Here is an 18,363-nt window from a genome sequence, read left to right on the forward strand (position 1 = left end):
ACTGTCTGCCATCAAATTCTGTACAGAGTAACTCTCTTCTTCCTCAAGGTTGCTAGTTTTGGGAGTTGCTTCTAGTAGACTGTGATTATTTTAATTATCCATGTTCATTTCCTGTAAGAACAGGGATCAGCCACCCTTTTGTGGAAAGGCATAGACAGTAAATATTTGAGGCTTTGCAGACCACATTCAGTCTCTGTCACCACCCCCTCTTCTCCTCTAATGCCTCTTTGCCTTCTCCTTCTTTCTATCTCTCTCTTTTATTTGACTGCCCTTTAAAAATGTAAAAAACGGAAACAAATAATACATTATATGTTAATAAATCAATAAAATAAAATAATAAAAAATGTAAAAAACATGGGCTGAATGAAAACAATCCACACGCCACATTTGGCCTGTGAGCAGTAATTTGCTAACCCCCACGTATGAGGATTATGTGTCCTCATCCATTGCCGTGTGGCTATGAGGGCATCCTATGGGAGAAGTGTCTCTTCATATCCCACTGATGTTGGGCTTGTCCCTATGACTTGATTTAGCCAGTGGAAAGTGAGAGGGCGTTTTGTACACAATGCCTCAGCAGAATGTTTAAAAATTCCGTGTTTGTTCTAACTGCTGCTCTTTTCCTCTAGCTCAGGAATTGCATGTTCTGGGAGGGAGAACTCCTTCCGTTTGGGTCTTGGAATGAGAAGGTGTATAAAGCAGAGTTGTAGCCAGCCTACAGTTACCAATATGTAATGTGTATGAGAAAGAAACCATTACTGTAAGCCATTTATATTTGGGGTTATTTGTTACTCAGTGTAGCTTAGAAGTAGCTGACTAATATAATGCAATAGAGTTTTCAAAAACATACGTACACATACACATGCATACACAATAAGCAATAGAATTTAGATGGGTGTGACTTTTAACTCAACAGCAGGCTGATAAAAGCTATTTATTTAGCTTTAGAAGTATTGGACTAAGAAGAAGTATAGAAAAATCCAAATATGTACACAGAGATATTCATTGCAAGCATAAATGCTGGTAGTAGAAGAGAGGTTATTATTTATAACATAATGCTTTTAATTAAGATCAGATCCCCAAACAGGGTTGCGTTAAGGGGGCTTGTCATGGGGATGATAAGAGTCCAATAAAAATAACTGAGCATGAAATCGCTCGTTTCAAGAGGATATGATAAATGGGAACTTGTGAGTCTGCGTAGTCTCCCAAGTGTTTTAACCAAAATTTATAGGACCTGATTCCTGGGAAGATAATGTTTATATGGGAAATAGTGAAGTTGTAAGGGACATTGAAGGTATCTTAGATATTTGATCCAGTATCTACTGAACCAGCTAATTGCTTGAGTGGGTTTGATTGATATCTAGCAGCTATAGCTTTGGGAATCATGATATTCCATACTCTTTTTGTTAATTAGATATTTTTGACAAAAAATTTTAAATGCAGCAAAATACAGAGAATGATATAATAAACACTCATGTTTCCAATAGCAGGGGTAAATATTGTTAACATTTTGTCATATTTGCTTGACTTTCTTATATTAAAATAATTATAATAAAAAATAATTAAGAAGGAGAGGCCCCTTTAATCCTTCCCCTACTCCTTGTGCCTACTCCCTGTACCCCTCCTCCCTACATCTCTTTTCTCCCTCCCCAGGCAACCAAAATTGTGGATTTGGTGTATATCAGTCTAGCCAATTTGTGATACCTTTTTACACATATAATCTCATGAACAATATATAATATTTTCATTTCTGTGGTTTTAAAAAAATTATATAAGTGATGCCATATTGGAGTACCTTTTAGCAGTTTTCTTTTTTTTTTTTTTTTTTTTTTTTTTTTTGTCAGAGAGAGTGAGCACAGGCAGACAGAGAGGCAGGCAGAGGCAGTGGGAGAAGCAGGCTCCCTGCTGAGCAAGGAGCCCGATGTGGGACTCGATCCCAGGACATTGGGATCATGACCTGAGCCGAAGGCAGCCGCTTAACCAACTGAGCCACCCAGGCGTCCCAGCAGTTTTCTTTTTTTATACAGCAGTGTGTTTTTGTGGTCTCATGTTTATGCATATAAATCTAGTTCATTTCTTTTATGTGTTGTGTAGTATGCTATTATATAAATATGCCACACTTTAAATACTTCAAATACTTTAAACATTTCTTTAAACTTTTCTAAAAACTTTAATCATTTCCCTATTAATAAATCTTTAATTTCATTCATGCATTCATTTAACAAATATTTATTAGGCATTTGCTGTGTCTTGGATACTCTGCTAGGTACTCATATTATATCAGTGAAGAAAAGAGACAAAAATCTTTGCCATCGTGGTACTTAACATTCTGTTGGGGTAACACAGTATAAATAATAACTATAATAAATTAGCCAAACATATGGTGATAGGTAATACAGAAACAAAATTAAAGGATATTAGGAGTGCCATTGAGGGAAACAGATTGTTAGTTTAAACAGTGCGGTCTGGGTAAAGCCCCTTACTAAGATGGTATTTGAGCAAAGACAAGGTGAAGGAGTTAACCATGTGGATATCCGGGGGAGGAGAATCCCAATCACAGAAAGAGCCAGTACAAAGGCCATAAGGTGAGAACATGTCTAGTGTGTTGAGGGCACACAAGGAGGCCAGCATGGCTGGAGGAGAGGGAGCAAGGAGGGAGGGTTGGACTACTGGAACCACAGATATTACAGGGTTGGATGGGAGGAGATGATCGTGCCTGGTCGGACAGGCCGTAGTAAGGTCTTTGGCTTTTACTCAGAAGAGGTAAGAAGTGCAGGGTTTTGACCAGAGAAGTCACATGATCTACGTATTTAAAGGATCACTTCCACTGCTAGGTTGAGAATAGATTGTATGAAAAGTCAGTGTAAGCAAGGAGCCCAGTTAGAAAGTTATTACAGTGACCCAGCTAAGGGTTGATGGTGCCTGGGCCAGTGCGCTGGGGGAGGTGGTAAAAAGCGGTACGATTCTGAGTATCTTTTGAAGGTAGAATTAGCAAGATTTGCAGCTGGATTCGACGTGGAGTGTGAGAGAAAAAGAGACGTGAGAATGTCTTCAAGGTTTTTGCCTACGTAACTGCAAGGATGGAGTTGTCACCAACAGAGATGACAAGTATGGACAGAGCAGGTTCAGAGTGGAGGAGTGGGAATTCAATTTTGGGTGTGTTAAGTTTGAGGTGTCCACTAGGTATCCACGTAAAGATGCTCAATAGATCGTTGGATATATGAGTCTGGAGTTGAGCAAAGAGGTCTGGCCGGGGCTATAAATTTAAAAGTCATCAGTAATATAGAGTGTATTTAAAACTGTGATCGTATCTAAAGCCATGATAAGAGATGAAAGTGCAAAATGAGTGAGTGGAGAAAGGAATAGCAGTAAGAAATCAAGGACAAAAACCTGGGTGTCTGCAGTATTAAGACAATATTAATATGTTGATTGACACGAATATAATATTGATGCTTTATCCTAGCCACTACCCTTGCTGACAGTGGTGCCTGGTTGCCGTGGAGTGGTAGAGGTGAAAACCTGACTGGAATGGGCTGACGCGAGGGGAGTCTCATCGCCGTGGCAGCTCTGCTGTCTTTATCTTTCTTCACTGACGCGAAGCCATTCTCCCCACTAACCGATTTGAAAGGATGGGGAGTCGACTTTGCCTTGAGGACCAGTAATTCGCACGTGGAGGAAAATAGAGATCATGCTAAAGATCAGAAAATCCAGATTCCTGAAATGATGTTACCTTTATTGCCACCGAATAATTAATTGCTGATGTCTCAAGGCATAGTTGTGATGAACTGCACTGGGATAGTTATTGAAACTGTTCATTGAGATATATCATACAATTCACTCACCTAGACTCTAAATTTACTGGCTTTTAGTATATTCAGAGTGGTGCATCTTTCACCAAAATCAATTTTAGAACACTTTCGTCACTCCGGAAACAAACCCTGTGGTCTTTGCCTTCTCTACCCATTCCCTGGCAGGCACTGATCTACTTTGTCCCCTGTGGATTTGCCTTTTCTGAACACTTCATACAGATGGAATCATATAGCGTGTGTTCTTTTGTGATTGGCTTCTTTCATTTCCCATAACGTGTTCAGTGTTTATCCATGTTTTAGCATTATCAGTATTTTATTTGTTTTTATTGTTGTATGTATAGACCACATTTTGTTCATTTGTTCATCAGTCAATGGACATTTGGGTTATTTCCGATTTTAGCTATCATGAATAATGCTACCATGAACATCTGTGTAACGTTTTTTGTATGTTTTCAGTTATCTTGGTATACACCAGGAGTGAAATTCCTGGGTCTATGGTAACTCTGTATTTACCATTTTGAGGACTGTTAAACTGTTTTGAAAGTGTCTGCGTCACTTTGTATGAGGGTTCCACCACCAGCGTATAGGAATTCCAAGTTCTCCGTTCCCTTCCCAAACCTTGTTATTGTCTGTCTTTTTTTATTTTAGCTATTGGGATAAGTGTGAAATGGGATCACAATGTGGTTTTGATTTATATTTTCTTAATGACTAATGATGTTGAGCATCTTTTCATAGGCTTATTGGTTATTCGTATATCTTCTTTGGAGAAATGTCTTTTCAAATCCTTTGCTCATTTTTAATTGGCTTTCTTTCTCTTTTTTTATTTATTTTTTTCTCAGTGAAATTCATCAAAATATTTATTGAACATTTATTACATATAACACCCAGAATCGTTCAGCTTTTTATGTTATTTTCACGAGTACTCGATTTTTTAAAATTTTTTTTCAGTGTTCCAAGATTCATTGTTTATGCACCACACCCAGTGCTCCATGCAATAATTGCCCTCTCTTTAATTGTTGAGTTATAAAAGTTTTTTGTTTTTGTTTGTTTTTTTTTTTAGGGGCGCCTGGATGACCCTGTCAGTTAAGTGTCTGCCTTCAGCCCAGGTCTTTGTTCCAGGGTCCTGGGATCGAGTCCTGTATCCAGCTCCTTGCTCAGCAGGGACCCTGCTTCTCCCTCTGCCTGCCACTTCTCCTGTTCATGCTCTCTATCTGATAAATAAATAAAATATTTTTTTAAAAAAGGGTTTTTTAATATTCAGGATACAGTTCCTTTATGAGATGTAGGATTTGTAAGTATCTTCCCCATTTTGTGAATTGACTTTCACTTTCTTGATGGTGCCCTTTGAAACACAAAAAAGTTTTTTCATTTTGATGAAGTCCGGTTTGTTAATTTTTTTTTCTTTTGTTGCTTGTACTTTTGGTGTCATATTTAACAAACTGTTGCTTAACCCAAGGTCATGGAGATTTACTCCTATGTTTTTTTCTAAGCATTTTATAGTTTATACTATAATATAATATACTATAATATAGTTTATACATTTATGTCTGTGACCTATTTTGAGTTACTTTTTATAAATGGTGAGAGGTTGGGGTCTGGTCCAACATCATCCTTCTACATGTAAATATGTGCGTGTAGATATTCACTAATCTCACCACCATTTGTTAAAAGATTGACCCTTCCTCCATTAAACTGTCTTGGCACCCTTGCTGAAAATGGATTGACTGAGGGCACCTGGGTGGCTCAGTCAGTTAAGCATCTGCCTTCGGCTTGGGTCATGATGCCAGGGTCCTGAGATGGAGTCCCACATCTGGTTCCCTGCTCAGTGGGGAGTTTGCTTCTCCCTCTCCCTGCTTGTGCTCTCTGTCGCTATCTCTGTCTCTCTCTCTCTCAAATAAGTAAATAAAATCTTCAACAAAAGAGAGAGAAAATGGATTGACTATAGATGTATGGATTTATTTCTGGACTCTCAGTTCCATTCTGTTGATCTACATATTCTATCCTTATATCAATAGTGCATTGTTAGACTACTGTACTATTACACTGACTGATTCTTGGCTGTTAAACCAAGCTTGCATCTGGAATAAATCCCGTTTGATCATGCTGTATATAATTTTTTTTATGTTGATGCATTTGGTTTATTAGTATTTTGTTAAGGATTTATTGGTCTGTATCTGTCTTTTGTTGTTATGCCTTTGCCTGGCTTTGTTATCAAGGTAATACTGGCCTCTTGGGTTAAGTAGGGAAGCATGCCGTCCTTTTTTTTATTTTTTAATTTTCTGGAAGAGATTATGAAAAATTGGTATCTATTTTTTAAAATGTTTGTTGGAATTTACTAGTGAAACCCCACACACACTTAGGGTTCTTTTTTGTCATTGCTGATCGGTTAGTGACTTTCCTGCAGAAATTATATAAAGTGTCTTTGCTGTCGTGTCTGGCCGCTGCAGTCTGTTGGGTTAGCTTAGCGTTCAGACTTTACTAAATGCCTTGATCCTATATTTAAAAAAAAAATTTTTTTTTAGATTTTATTTATTTATTTGAGAAAGAGAGATCACAAGCAGAGAGGAGGGACAGAGGGAGAGGGAGAAGCAGACTCCCTGCTGAGCAGGAAGCCCAATGCGGGGCTCGATTCCAGGACCCTGAGATCGTGGCCTGAGCCGAAAGCAGACACTTAAACCCTCTGAACCATCATGTGCCCCTCAATCCTATATTTTTGACCCTTTGCTGAGAGGTTTATATAGGGCCTCAAGGTGAACCAGAGGTGAAAGATTATGGTCTTCTCAGGTCTCTCCTGGCCATGTGCATAGCCCCAGACATGTATGTGTCCTCTTCGATGGCCCACGAATATGTCCGGTTTTTCCAAAGCACCCAATGGGCATATCATTTCCCAGTTTTTTCCTTTAAGTTTTTGGCTAGCCCCTGACCTTCCCCTCCTGGTATCAACACCTCAGGCAGCTGCAATATAAAATCACTGCTGCTGATTACTTCTGGAAAATGTCCTGTGGATAGGGTTTTTCCCACCAAGTGTGCTCTAAGTGAGGTCAGTTAACAACACACTGCAAATGGGGTTTTTCTACAGAGCTGTCAGCTCGAGTAGTGACAGTTCTCTGCGGATGAGAATAGTCTTTTTGAGAAGCTCCAAACCCAGTCTTCCCTTTCCAGTGGCCTGCTAGGCTGCTTTACATAGCTTCCCCAGGCATGGGCAAGGATGATGGGAAGAGGGTGAGTTAAAATGCCACAAAAGTCTGTTGCTTCTGAGATTCCAATATTTTTCTTAAAGAAGTACTCTTCACATTATGGCAGGCCTTTCATTAATTTCCCAGAGTTCTGTAAAAACTGCCTTTGACAATTTTTGCTACTTTTCTTGTTGTTTTTATGAAGGAGTCTATTTTCAGAGCTTGTTACTCTGCCATTCCAAAGGGCCCTCCAGGTTGTTTTAAACACCAAAAAAAAAATTTTTTTTTTATTTGAGACCAAATGTAGTTAGATTTACTAGCCTTTTATTCTATTTTCACAAATTGAACACACTGTGAACTTGTACCCAGAATGTTCTTCATGCCCCTTTCCAGTCACTAACTACCCCTTCCCCCAAGATAACCTGTTTTTAAACTTGGTCTAATTTGAATTATTTAGTATACACTTTTTTTGTGTCTGGCTTCTTTTTTTTTTTTTTTTTTTTTTTTTTTTTTTTTTTTTAATAAACATATAATGTATTTTTATCCCCAGGGGTACAGGTCTGTGAATCGCCAGGTTTATATATTTCACAGCACTCATCATAGCCCATACCCTCCCCAATGTCCATTTCCCCACCACCCTCTCCCGTCCCCCTTCCCCCCCGCAACCCTCAGTCTGTTTCTTGAGATTGAGTCTTTTATGGTTTGTCTCCCTCCCAATCCCATCTTTTCATTTTTTCTTTTCCTACCTCCCCCCAAACCCCCCCACCTTGCATCTCCACTTCCTCATATCAAAGAGATCATATGATAGTTATATTTCTCCGATTGACTTATTTCGCTAAGCATGATACCCTCTAGTTCCATCCACGTCGTCGCAAATGGCAAGATTTCATGTCTTTTGATGGCTGCATAGTATTCCATTGTGTATATATACCACATCTTCTTTATCCATTCATCTGTTGATGGACATCTAGGCGCTTTCCACAGTTTGGCTATTGTGGACATTGCTGCTATAAACATTCGGGTGCACGTGCCCCTTCGGAGCACCACGTTTGTATCTTTAGGATATATACCCAGGAGTGCAATTGCTGGGTCGTAGGGTAGCTCTATTTTCAGTTTTTTGAGGAACCTCCACACTGTTTTCCAGAGTGGTTGCACCAGCTTGCATTCCCACCAAGAGTGTAGGAGGGTTCCCCTCTCTCCGCATCCTCGCCAGCATCTGTCATTTCTTGACTTGTTAATTTTAGCCATTCTGACTGGTGTGAGGTGGTATCTCATTGTGGTTTTGATTTGTATTTCCCTGATGCCGAGTGATGTGGAGCATTTTTTCATGTGTCTGTTAGCCATCTGGATGTCTTCCTTGCAGAAATGTCTGTTCATGTCCTCTGCCCATTTCTTGACTGGATTATTTGTTCTTTGGGTATTGAGTTTGATAAGCTCTTTATAGATTTTGGATATGAGCCCTTTATCTGATATGTCGTTTGCAAATATCTTCTCCCATTCTGTCAGTTGTCTTTTGGTTTTGTTAACTGTTTCCTTTGCTGTGCAAAAGCTTTTGATCTTGATGAAATCCCAATAGTTCATTTTTGCCCTTGCTTCTGTTGCCTTTGGCGATGTTCCTAGGAAGAAGTTGCTGCGGTTGAGGTCAAAGAGGTTGCTGCCTGCATTGTCCTCAAGGATTTTGATAGATTCCTTTCGCACATTGAGGTCCTTCATCCACTTTGAGTCTATTTTCGTGTGTGGTGTAAGGAAATAGTCCAATTTCATTTTTCTGCATGTGGCTGTCCAATTTTCCCAGCACCATTTGTTGAAGAGGCTGTCTTTTTTCCATTGGATATTCTTTCCTGCTTTGTCAAAGATTAGTTGACCATAGAGTTGAGGGTCTATTTCTGGGCTCTCTATTCTGTTCCATTGGTCTATATGTCTGTTTTTGTGCCAGTACCATACTGTCTTGATGATGACAGCTTTGTAATAGAGCTTGAAGTCTGGAATTGTGATGCCACCGACTTTGGCTTTCTTTTTCAATATTCCTTTGGCTATTTGAGGTCTTTTCTGGTTCCATATAAATTTTAGGATTATTTGTTCTATTTCTTTAAAAAAAATGGATGGGATTTTGATAGGGATTGCATTAAATGTGTAGATTGCTTTAGGTAGAATAGACATTTTCACAATATTTGTTCTTCCAATCCATGAGCATGGAATATTTTTCCATTTCTTTGTGTCTTCCTCAATTTCTTTCATGAGTACTTTATAGTTTTCTGAGTACAGATTCTTTGCCTCTTTGGTTAGATTTATTCCTAGGTATCTTATGGTTTTGGGTACGATTGTAAATGGGACTGACTCCTCAATTTCTCTTTCTTCTGTCTTGTTGTTAGTGTAAAGAAATGCGACTGATTTCTGTGCATTGACTTTATATCCTGACACTTTACTGAATTCCTGTATAAGTTCTAGCAGTTTTGGAGTGGAGACTTTTGGGTTTTCCACATATAGTATCATATCATCTGCAAAGAGTGATAGTTTGACTTCTTCTTTGCCGATTTGGATGCCTTTAATTTCTTTTTGTTGTCTGATTGCTGAGGCTAGGACTTCTAGTACTATATTGAACAGCAGTGGTGATAACGGACATCCCTGCCGTGTTCCTGACCTTAGCGGAAAAGCTTTCAGTTTTTCTCCATTGAGAATGATATTTGCGGTGGGTTTTTCATAGATGGCTTTGATAATATTGAGGTATGTGCCTTCTATCCCTACACTTTGAAGAGTTTTAATCAGGAAGGGATGCTGCACTTTGTCAAACGCTTTTTCAGCATCTATTGAGAGTATCATATGGTTCTTACTCTTTCTTTTATTAATGTATTGTATCACATTGATGGATTTGCGGATGTTGAACCAACCTTGCAGCCCTGGAATAAATCCCACTTGGTCGTGGTGAATAATCCTTTTAATGTACTGTTGGATCCTATTGGCCAGTATTTTGGTGAGAATTTTCGCATCTGTGTTCATCAAGGATATTGGTCTGTAATTCTCTTTTTTGGTGGGATCCTTGTCTGGTTTTGGGATCAAGGTGATGCTGGCCTCATAGAATGAGTTTGGAAGTTTTCCTTCCATTTCTATTTTTTGGAACAGTTTCAGGAGAATAGGAATTAATTCTTCTTTAAATGTTTGGTAGAATTCCCCTGGGAAGCCGTCTGGTCCTGGACTTTTGTTTGTTTGGAGATTTTTGATGACTGTTTCAATCTCCTTACTGGTTATGGGTCTGTTCAGGTTATCTATTTCTTCCTGGTTCAGTTGTGGTAGTTTATACATCTCTAGAAATGTATCCATTTCTTCCAGGTTGTCAAATTTGTTGCCGTAGAGTTGCTCGTAGTATGTTCTTATAATTGTTTGTATTTCTTTGGTGTTGGTTGTGATCTCTCCTCTTTCATTCATGATTTTATTTATTTGCGTCCTTTCTCTTTTCTTTTTGATAAGTCTGGCCAGGGGCTTATCAATTTTATTAATTCTTTCAAAGAACCAGCTCCTAGTTTTGTTGATTTGTTCTATTGTTTTTTTAGTTTCTATTTCATTGATTTCTGCTCTGATCTTTATGATTTCTCTTCTCCTGCTGGGTTTAGGCTTTCTTTGTTGTTCTCTCTCCAGCTCCTTTAGGTGTAGGGTTAGGTTGTGTATTTGAGACCTTTCTTGTTTCTTGAGAAAGGCTTGCACTGCTATATATTTTCCTCTCAGGACTGCCTTTGTTGTGTCCCACAGATTTTGAACTGTTGTGTTTTCATTATCATTTGTTTCCATGAATTTTTTCAATTCTTCTTTAATTTCCTGGTTGACCCATTCATTTTTTAGAAGGATGCTGTTTAGTCTCCATGTATTTGCGTTCTTTCCAAATTTCCTCTTGTGATTGAGTTCGAGCTTCAGAGCATTGTGGTCTGAAAATATGCAGGGAATGATCTCGATCTTTTGGTACCGATTGAGACCTGATTTATGACCCAGGATGTGGTCTATTCTGGAGAATGTTCCATGTGCACTAGAGAAGAATGTATATTCTGTTGCTTTGGGATGGAATGTTCTGAATATATCTGTGATGTCCATCTGGTCCAGTGTGTCATTTAAGGCCTTTATTTCCTTGTTGATCTTTTGCTTAGATGATCTGTCCATTTCAGTGAGGGGAGTGTTAAAGTCCCCTGCTATTATTGTATTACTGTCGATGTATTTCTTTGATTTTGTTATTAATTGGTTTATATAGTTGGCTGCTCCCATGTTAGGGGCATAGATATTTAAGATTGTTAGATCTTCTTGTTGGACAGACCCTTTGAGTATGATATAGTGTCCTTCTTCATCTCTTATTATAGTCTTTGGCTTAAAATCTAATTGATCTGATATAAGGATTGCCACCCCAGCTTTCTTCTGATGTCCATTAGCATGGTACATTGTTTTCCACCCCCTCACTTTAAATCTGGAGGTGTCTTTGGGTCTAAAATGAGTTTCTTGTAGGCAGCATATTGATGGGTTTTGTTTTTTTATCCATTCTGATACCCTGTGTCTTTTGATTGGGGCATTTAGCCCATTAACATTCAGGGTAACTATTGAGAGATATGAATTTAGTGCCATTGTATTGCCTGTAAGGTGATTGTTACTGTATATTGTTTCTGTTTCTTTCTGATCTACTACTTTTAGGGTCTCTCTTTGCTTAGAGGACCCCTTTCAATATTTCCTGTAGAGCTGGTTTGGTGTTTGCAAATTCTTTCAGCTTTTGTTTGTCCTGGAAGCTCTTTATCTCTCCTTCTATTTTCAATGATAGCCTAGCCGGATATAGTATTCTTGGCTGCATGTTTTTCTCGTTTAGTGCTCTGAATATATCATGCCAGTTCTTTCTGGCCTGCCAGGTCTCTGTGGATAGGTCCGCTGCCAATCTAATGTTTTTACCCTTGTATGTTACAGACTTCTTTTCCCGGGCTGCTTTCAGGATTTTCTCTTTGTCGCTAAGACTTGTTAATTTTACTATCAGGTGACGAGGTGTGGACCTATTTTTATTGATTTTGAGGGGCGTTCTTAGCATCTCCTGGATTTTGATGTTTGTTCCCTTTGCCATATTAGGGAAATTCTCTCCAATAATTGTCTCCAATATACCTTCTGCTCCCCTCTCTCTTTCTTCTTCTTCTGGAATCCCAATTATTCTAATGTTGTGTCGTCTTATGGTGTCACTTATCTCTCGAATCCTCTCCTCGTGTTCCAGTAGTTGTTTGTCTCTCTTTTGCTCAGCTTCTTTATTCTCTGTCATTTGGTCTTCTATGTCACTAATTCTTTCTTCTGCCTCATTTATCCTGGCAGTGAGAGCTTCCATTTTTGATTGCACCTCATGAATAGCTTTTTTGATTTCAACTTGGTTAGATTTTAGTTCTTTTATTTCTCCAGAAAGGGCTTTTATCTCTCCGGAGAGGGTTTCTCTAATATCTTCTATGCCTTTTTCGAGCCCGGCTAGAACCTTGAGAATTGTCATTCTGAACTCTAGATCTGTCATGCTACCTATGTCTGTATTGATTAGGTCTCCAGCCTTCGGTACGGCCTCTTGTTCTTTTTTTTGAGGTGAGTTTTTCCGCCTTGTCATTTTGTCCAGGTAGGATTTGCTTTCTCCTGCTGTGGAATTCCGCTGTTCTTGGTGACTGAAGTTGGTTTTGGATCGGTTTCTTGTTGATCTTCTGGGGGAGGGGCCTGTTGTAGTGATTCTCAAGTGTCCTTGCCGCAGGCGGAATTGCACCGCCCTTGCCAGGGGCTGGGCTAAGGAATCCGCTCGGGTTTGCTTTCGGGAGCTTTTGTTCCCTGAGCGCTTTCCGTAGAGTTCCGGAGTACGGGAATGAAGATGGCGGCCTCCCAATCTCTCGGCCCGGAGGAGCCGAGAGCTTGGGGTTCCGCTCCTCAGTGCGCTCTCAGAGCAAAGCGCCCAACAGCCCCGCCTCCCTGGCTTGCGGTCGCGCCTCGAGGAAAGCAGTCAATTGTTGGAGCTGGAGAAAAGCGCCGGGTCGCTTTTGTCTCCGTGGCCTCCGGCCGCGCTCCGAGCCCACCCAGCCTGCGACCGGCACAAGGTAACCCTGGGCTTAGAGCTCACTCCTCGGCTTTGTCGCTATAGCCGGCTTCCCCGCTCTAATACCTGCGAGCTCTGCGGCACTCAGACACCCCCAGTCCTTCTGTGACCCCGCGGGTCCTGGGGTTATGCTGACCCCGCCTGGGTTTCCCCCCAGTTTAGCCTCTGGAGCGATGTCTCCCAGTGGAGCCGACTTTTAAAAGTCCCGATTTTGTGCTCCGTCGCTCCGCCGCTTGCCGGGTGCCGGCCCCTCCCCCCGGGGTCTATCTTCCCGTCGCTTTGGATTCACTTCTCCGCAGGTCCTACCTTTCAGAAAGTGATCGATTTTCTGTTTCTGGGATTGTTGCTCTTCTTCTCTTCGATTTCCCGTTGGATTTGTAGGTGTTCACAATGGTTAGATAAGCTATCTAGCTGATCTCCTGCTACCTGATGTCGTCTCAGCCTGCTACTTCTCCGCCATCTTGACTCTGTGTCTGGCTTCTTTCACTCAACATTATGTTTATGAAATTCATCCTCATTGCTTTAGTTTTCCATTGTATGAATAGGCCACAATTTATCTCTTCTGCTTGGGTGGACATTTGGATTGCTTACAATTTGGAGTTGTTACAATGAATTCTTGCACATATATCTTTGTGTATATGTGCACGTTTTTGTTAGATATATACCTAGAAATGAAACACCTGGGACATTTGTTAGATGAATGTTAAATGTTTGTGGATACAGTCAGTTTTCAACGTTGGTATACCAATTTATATTCTCGCAGTAGTGTATAAGTATTACATATACTCAATATCCTTGCCACACTTGGTATTATATTTCATTTTAATCATTCTACCAAGTATTTATGGTATCACATTATGACTTTAATTTGAACTTAATGCATTTGGCACATTTTCATAGTGTTATCTGCTTTTTTCCTAATAAATTTGTAAGAATTCTTTTTTTTTCTTAAAGATTTTATTTATGAGATGGGCGCCTGGGTGGCTTAGTGGGTTAAGCCTCTGCCTTCGGCTCAGGTTGTGATCTCAGGGTCATCGGATCAAGCCCCACATGGGGCTCTCTGCTCAGCGGGGAGCCTGCTTCCCCCTCTCTCTCTGCCTGCCTCTCTGCCAACTTGTGATCTTTCTCTCTCTCTGTTAAATAAATAAATAAAATTTTAAAAATATTTTATTTATGAGAGAGAGAGAGAGAGTGAGAGCATGAGCTGAGGGGAGAGGGAGAGGGACAAGCAGACTCCCCACTGAGCACCAAGCCTGATGAGCAGCTCCACGTGGGGCTAAATGCCGGACTCAATCTCAGGACCCCGAGATCATGACCTGAGCTGAAGTCAAACCCTTAACCGACTGAGCCACCCAGGTGCCCCAGTTTGTAGTAATTCTTTATGTATTCTGTATACCAATATATTCTGTATGGGTTTACAAATATCTCCTTCCACTCTGTGACTTGCATTTTTCCTCTTTATTTTTTAATTATTTTTTAAATTTTATTTATTTATTTGACAAAGAGAGATCACAAGTAGGCAGAGAGGCAAGCAGAGAGAGGGGAGGAAGCAGGCTTCCTGCCGAGCAGAGAGCCCGATGCAGGACTCAATCCCAGGACCCCGAGATCATGACCTGAGCCAAAGGCAGAGGCTTAACCCACTGAGCCACCCAGGTGCCCCACATTTTTCCTCTTTAAATGATGGTGTTTGATAAAGAGAAGTTATTAAATTTGTGGTAATTTAATATATCAATATTTTTTGCTTTATGTTAGTACTTTTGGGATCCCATTAGGATTTTGTGCTGACTCAAGGAAATCAAATGCAACCAACTGATTTAATTTTTTTCCTGCAAATTTTTTTTAAAAACCTATGATTTATGCAGAACATTTTCGTCTCCCTTAAAGAATAGCAGTGCTTTCCCAAGAGTGTGTATTTTGAACAACTGTCCTCTTTCTTTTTTTTAAGTCTTAAACTCTATTTTTTTTATTATGTTGTGTTAGTCACCGTATATACAATGGAATATTACTCAACTGTCCTCTTTCATTCACAAAAGCATCCACCAAACATCAAGCCTTATGTAACTCAATTCCAGAAGATTTTTTCTTCTGTCCTATCAAACCCAGCAATTCCACTGAGTATATTTCTCATCCTATTTGTTTCTATTCACCCATCTGCTCTATTTTCAGAGATAACAGAGCCTATTAGATATGAAGTTCTCTAACTTCTGCTCTCCACTCCTGTCTCATAAGATAAATCCTCGTCTGTATTTATTTCCCCTCCCCCTGCTTCAGTGGAAGACATCTTATAGAAAGTAGGTCTATCCCACCTTAAAAAACAAAATAAGTTTTTTAAATTCTCTAACCCCTACTAGTTATTCCCATCTCTCTCCTTCCTGGAAAAAAAAAAAAAAAAAAAAAAAAAAAAAAACCTTATGTATGTGATAAAATTGCATGGAACTAAATACACCCACACAATGAGCGCATGTAACACGGGTGAAATCTAACCGGGGCAGATGGATTGTTTCCAATTCAATTTCCTGGTTGTGATATTATAGTATAGTTTTTATGCAAGATCTTGCCATTGGGGGAAATTGGGTGAAGGTATATTGGGTTGCCCTGTATTATTTCTTACAGCTATACATGAATCTACAATTATCTCAAAATAGAAAGTTAAAACAAAAGTCTTTCTAAAAGTTATCTATAATAATAACCACCATTTATTGATTGCTTGCTGTGGGATAGGTACTGTTCTAAGCACTGCCAGGTGGATACTATTGTTAACCTCATTTTATAAATGAGAAAACTGGGGCACAAAGTCACTTACACAGGGTCACCCAGCTCATAGATGGCAGAATTAGCATTCAGATCCAGATAGCCTCATTCCAAAGGCAGAGCTCTGAAATGCTCTGCTGTACTTCTTGTGTATCAGTCTTCGTATCCTGTCACACTTCAGTCCACCCCCTATAATTTAGCTTATCTCCCAGTCACTCCTCTGAAACTGCTTTGCCTGGATCACCAACAAGTCTGTTGTTAGAGCACCTGGGTGGCTTAGTCGATTAAGCATCTGCCTTCATCTCAGGTTGTGACCCTGGGGTCCTGGAATCGAGTCCTGAGTCATGCTCCCTGCTCAGCTGGGAGACTGCTTCTCCCTCTCCCTCTGCCCCTCCCCGCCCCACCACCCTCCACCCCATTTAAGCTCTCTCTCTCTCTCTCTAATAAATAAATAAAATCTTTTTTTTTAAATGTCTGTTGCTAAATCGAATGGATTCTTTTTGGTCCTTACCTTTCTTCCTGCAGCCTTTGATATTGTCCATACATTCAGCAAATATTTATTGAGCACGGTTCCAGACTGCTTTCCTGCAGTGAACCAACCAGGCAAAGCTGCCTACAGCTGAAGGTTGTGTATGTCTTTACTTGGTATAGTTAGGGAGTCAGAATCTTCGGTCCCTGCTGACTTGTTTGTGGGTGGTCAACAAGCCACCTTATATGTTCCATGCTTTTTTTGTCCCCCCTGTGGCTAAAACAGATCCTATGGTTATTTTGTTTGTTTTGCAACATTTAGTCAGTTTAACTATATTTAGATACCATTTTCACTTTTCCCCAGATAGAAATCTGAACCTTTCCAAACAGTTGTCATGAATATGGACAAATTAAGAGAGCCAAATCCTGAAGTATACTATCCCTTCTTATATAATTATTAACAATAAATTATGAAAGTTACCTTTGCTTTTTACCTACCTTTCTCTGCATAAGAATAATTTGGATTAGTTTTATGCCCCCTTATTTGGAAATACCAAGAAGATCTCTGCAGAATATTAAGTAAGTATCGTTCTCTATGTTCAAATAAAAAGCTACTCCAAGGAAAATACTTGATTTCATGAAGACATGACGTTAGTTTCTTGCATTTCACCAAAACTGAGCACGTAAGCCAGAGTTGAAGGGAAGGAGTCATTTTGTCTCTTTCTGCGTATGCGTGGTTATTTTCTATATTTTCATTCTTTTTCCTAATTCAGTAAAGAAGAGAAAAATTTTTCTCCTGCTTTTTTCATGCCCAAAAAACAACTCTTGTTTTATTAGTTCTAGTGAAAATGTGTTTTGCTTGATGATTGGAAGCAACTATAATCCTCTTGCTTCCATCCAGGGTAACTGTTTTGGTCTGATAGCTGTTTGTTTACAGCAGCAGTTAGCAATTTGTATGGACAACGCTGCTCTCAGTAAAACCCAAATGCCTCTTGGAAGAAAGATGACAGTGTCAGCCCAGCGACTTGCAAAACTTTAAAAGCAATTCCTTGTCAAACATGTGAAAAACAACTCTTCCCTCTCCGCAACTCGAGTCAAAAAATGAGAAACTGTCTTACACCAGATGGTGATTCCTTGCTAGTAAAATAGGCCTGAGCTGACTCGGCCCCGTTCCTTTGTGTTCCCTTTGCAAAACCCACAAAGAACACATTTGGGGCCACTTTCCAGAGTTGGCAACAATCTCTGCGTTTTAAAGAAATCATATGGACACGCACACAAAAACGCCACGATGGATGATGGGCTCAGGATCCCCAGAGTCCAGAAATGAGATACAGAGGCCTTAAATTCTAGGTCATCAGTTCGAACCTGGCCTGGACCCAAGAATCATCCTCTCTGTTGCCAGATTTGGTTGCTTGATTAAATTTGGTTAAAACAAATTGAGAAAAGGTTATATTTCCTTGTTGACTAGATCTCCTTTTAAAAAGAAGAGGAAGAAAGAGGAGGAGGAGGAAGCAGAGGAAGAAGAGGAGGGGGGATGGGGAAGAAAGAAAGAAAAGAAAAAAGAAAGGAGAGAAGAAATAGGAACTGAAAAACAAAACAAAACAAAACACCCTATAGGATGATAAAGTGATGCCTAAATTGGAAATTACTGGAGGTCTAGAAGATTTAGTCATTAATTTTAAGGCCAGTACCTTTCTCTACTATTTACATGTGAGCTATTAGAGTGGCTTTCATATATTTAGAAATTATTTAGAGAGGACTTGAATGTGTGTGTGTGTGTGTGCGCGCACGCGCGTGTGCATGTGTTAATAACCTTGGCTTTTTTTTTTTTTTACATTTAAAAAAAATATTTTATTTATTTGACAGAGAGAGACACAGCGAGAGAGGGAACACAAACAGGGGGAGTGGGAGAGGGCGAGACAGACTTCCCACTGAGCAGGGAGCCCAATGTGGGGCTCCATCCCAGGACCCTGGTATCGCGACCTGAGATGAAGGCAGACACTTAACTGACTGAGCCACCCAGGCACCCCTACCTTGGCTTTTTGAAGCTGGAATAGATGCCTCAGGACAAAATGAGACCCTTTCCCTGAGG

General features: G+C 39.9%; 1 protein-coding gene across 1 annotated transcript in view; it reads left to right on the plus strand.

Moving 5' to 3' along the window:
• Positions 1-18,363, plus strand: part of WARS2 (tryptophanyl tRNA synthetase 2, mitochondrial) — a 102,245-nt gene that overhangs the window by 62,531 nt on the left and 21,351 nt on the right. The window lies entirely within an intron of this gene.

The sequence above is a fragment of the Martes martes genome (genome assembly GCF_963455335.1).
Source record: "Martes martes genome assembly, chromosome: 4".
NCBI classification, from domain to species: Eukaryota; Metazoa; Chordata; class Mammalia; order Carnivora; family Mustelidae; genus Martes; species Martes martes.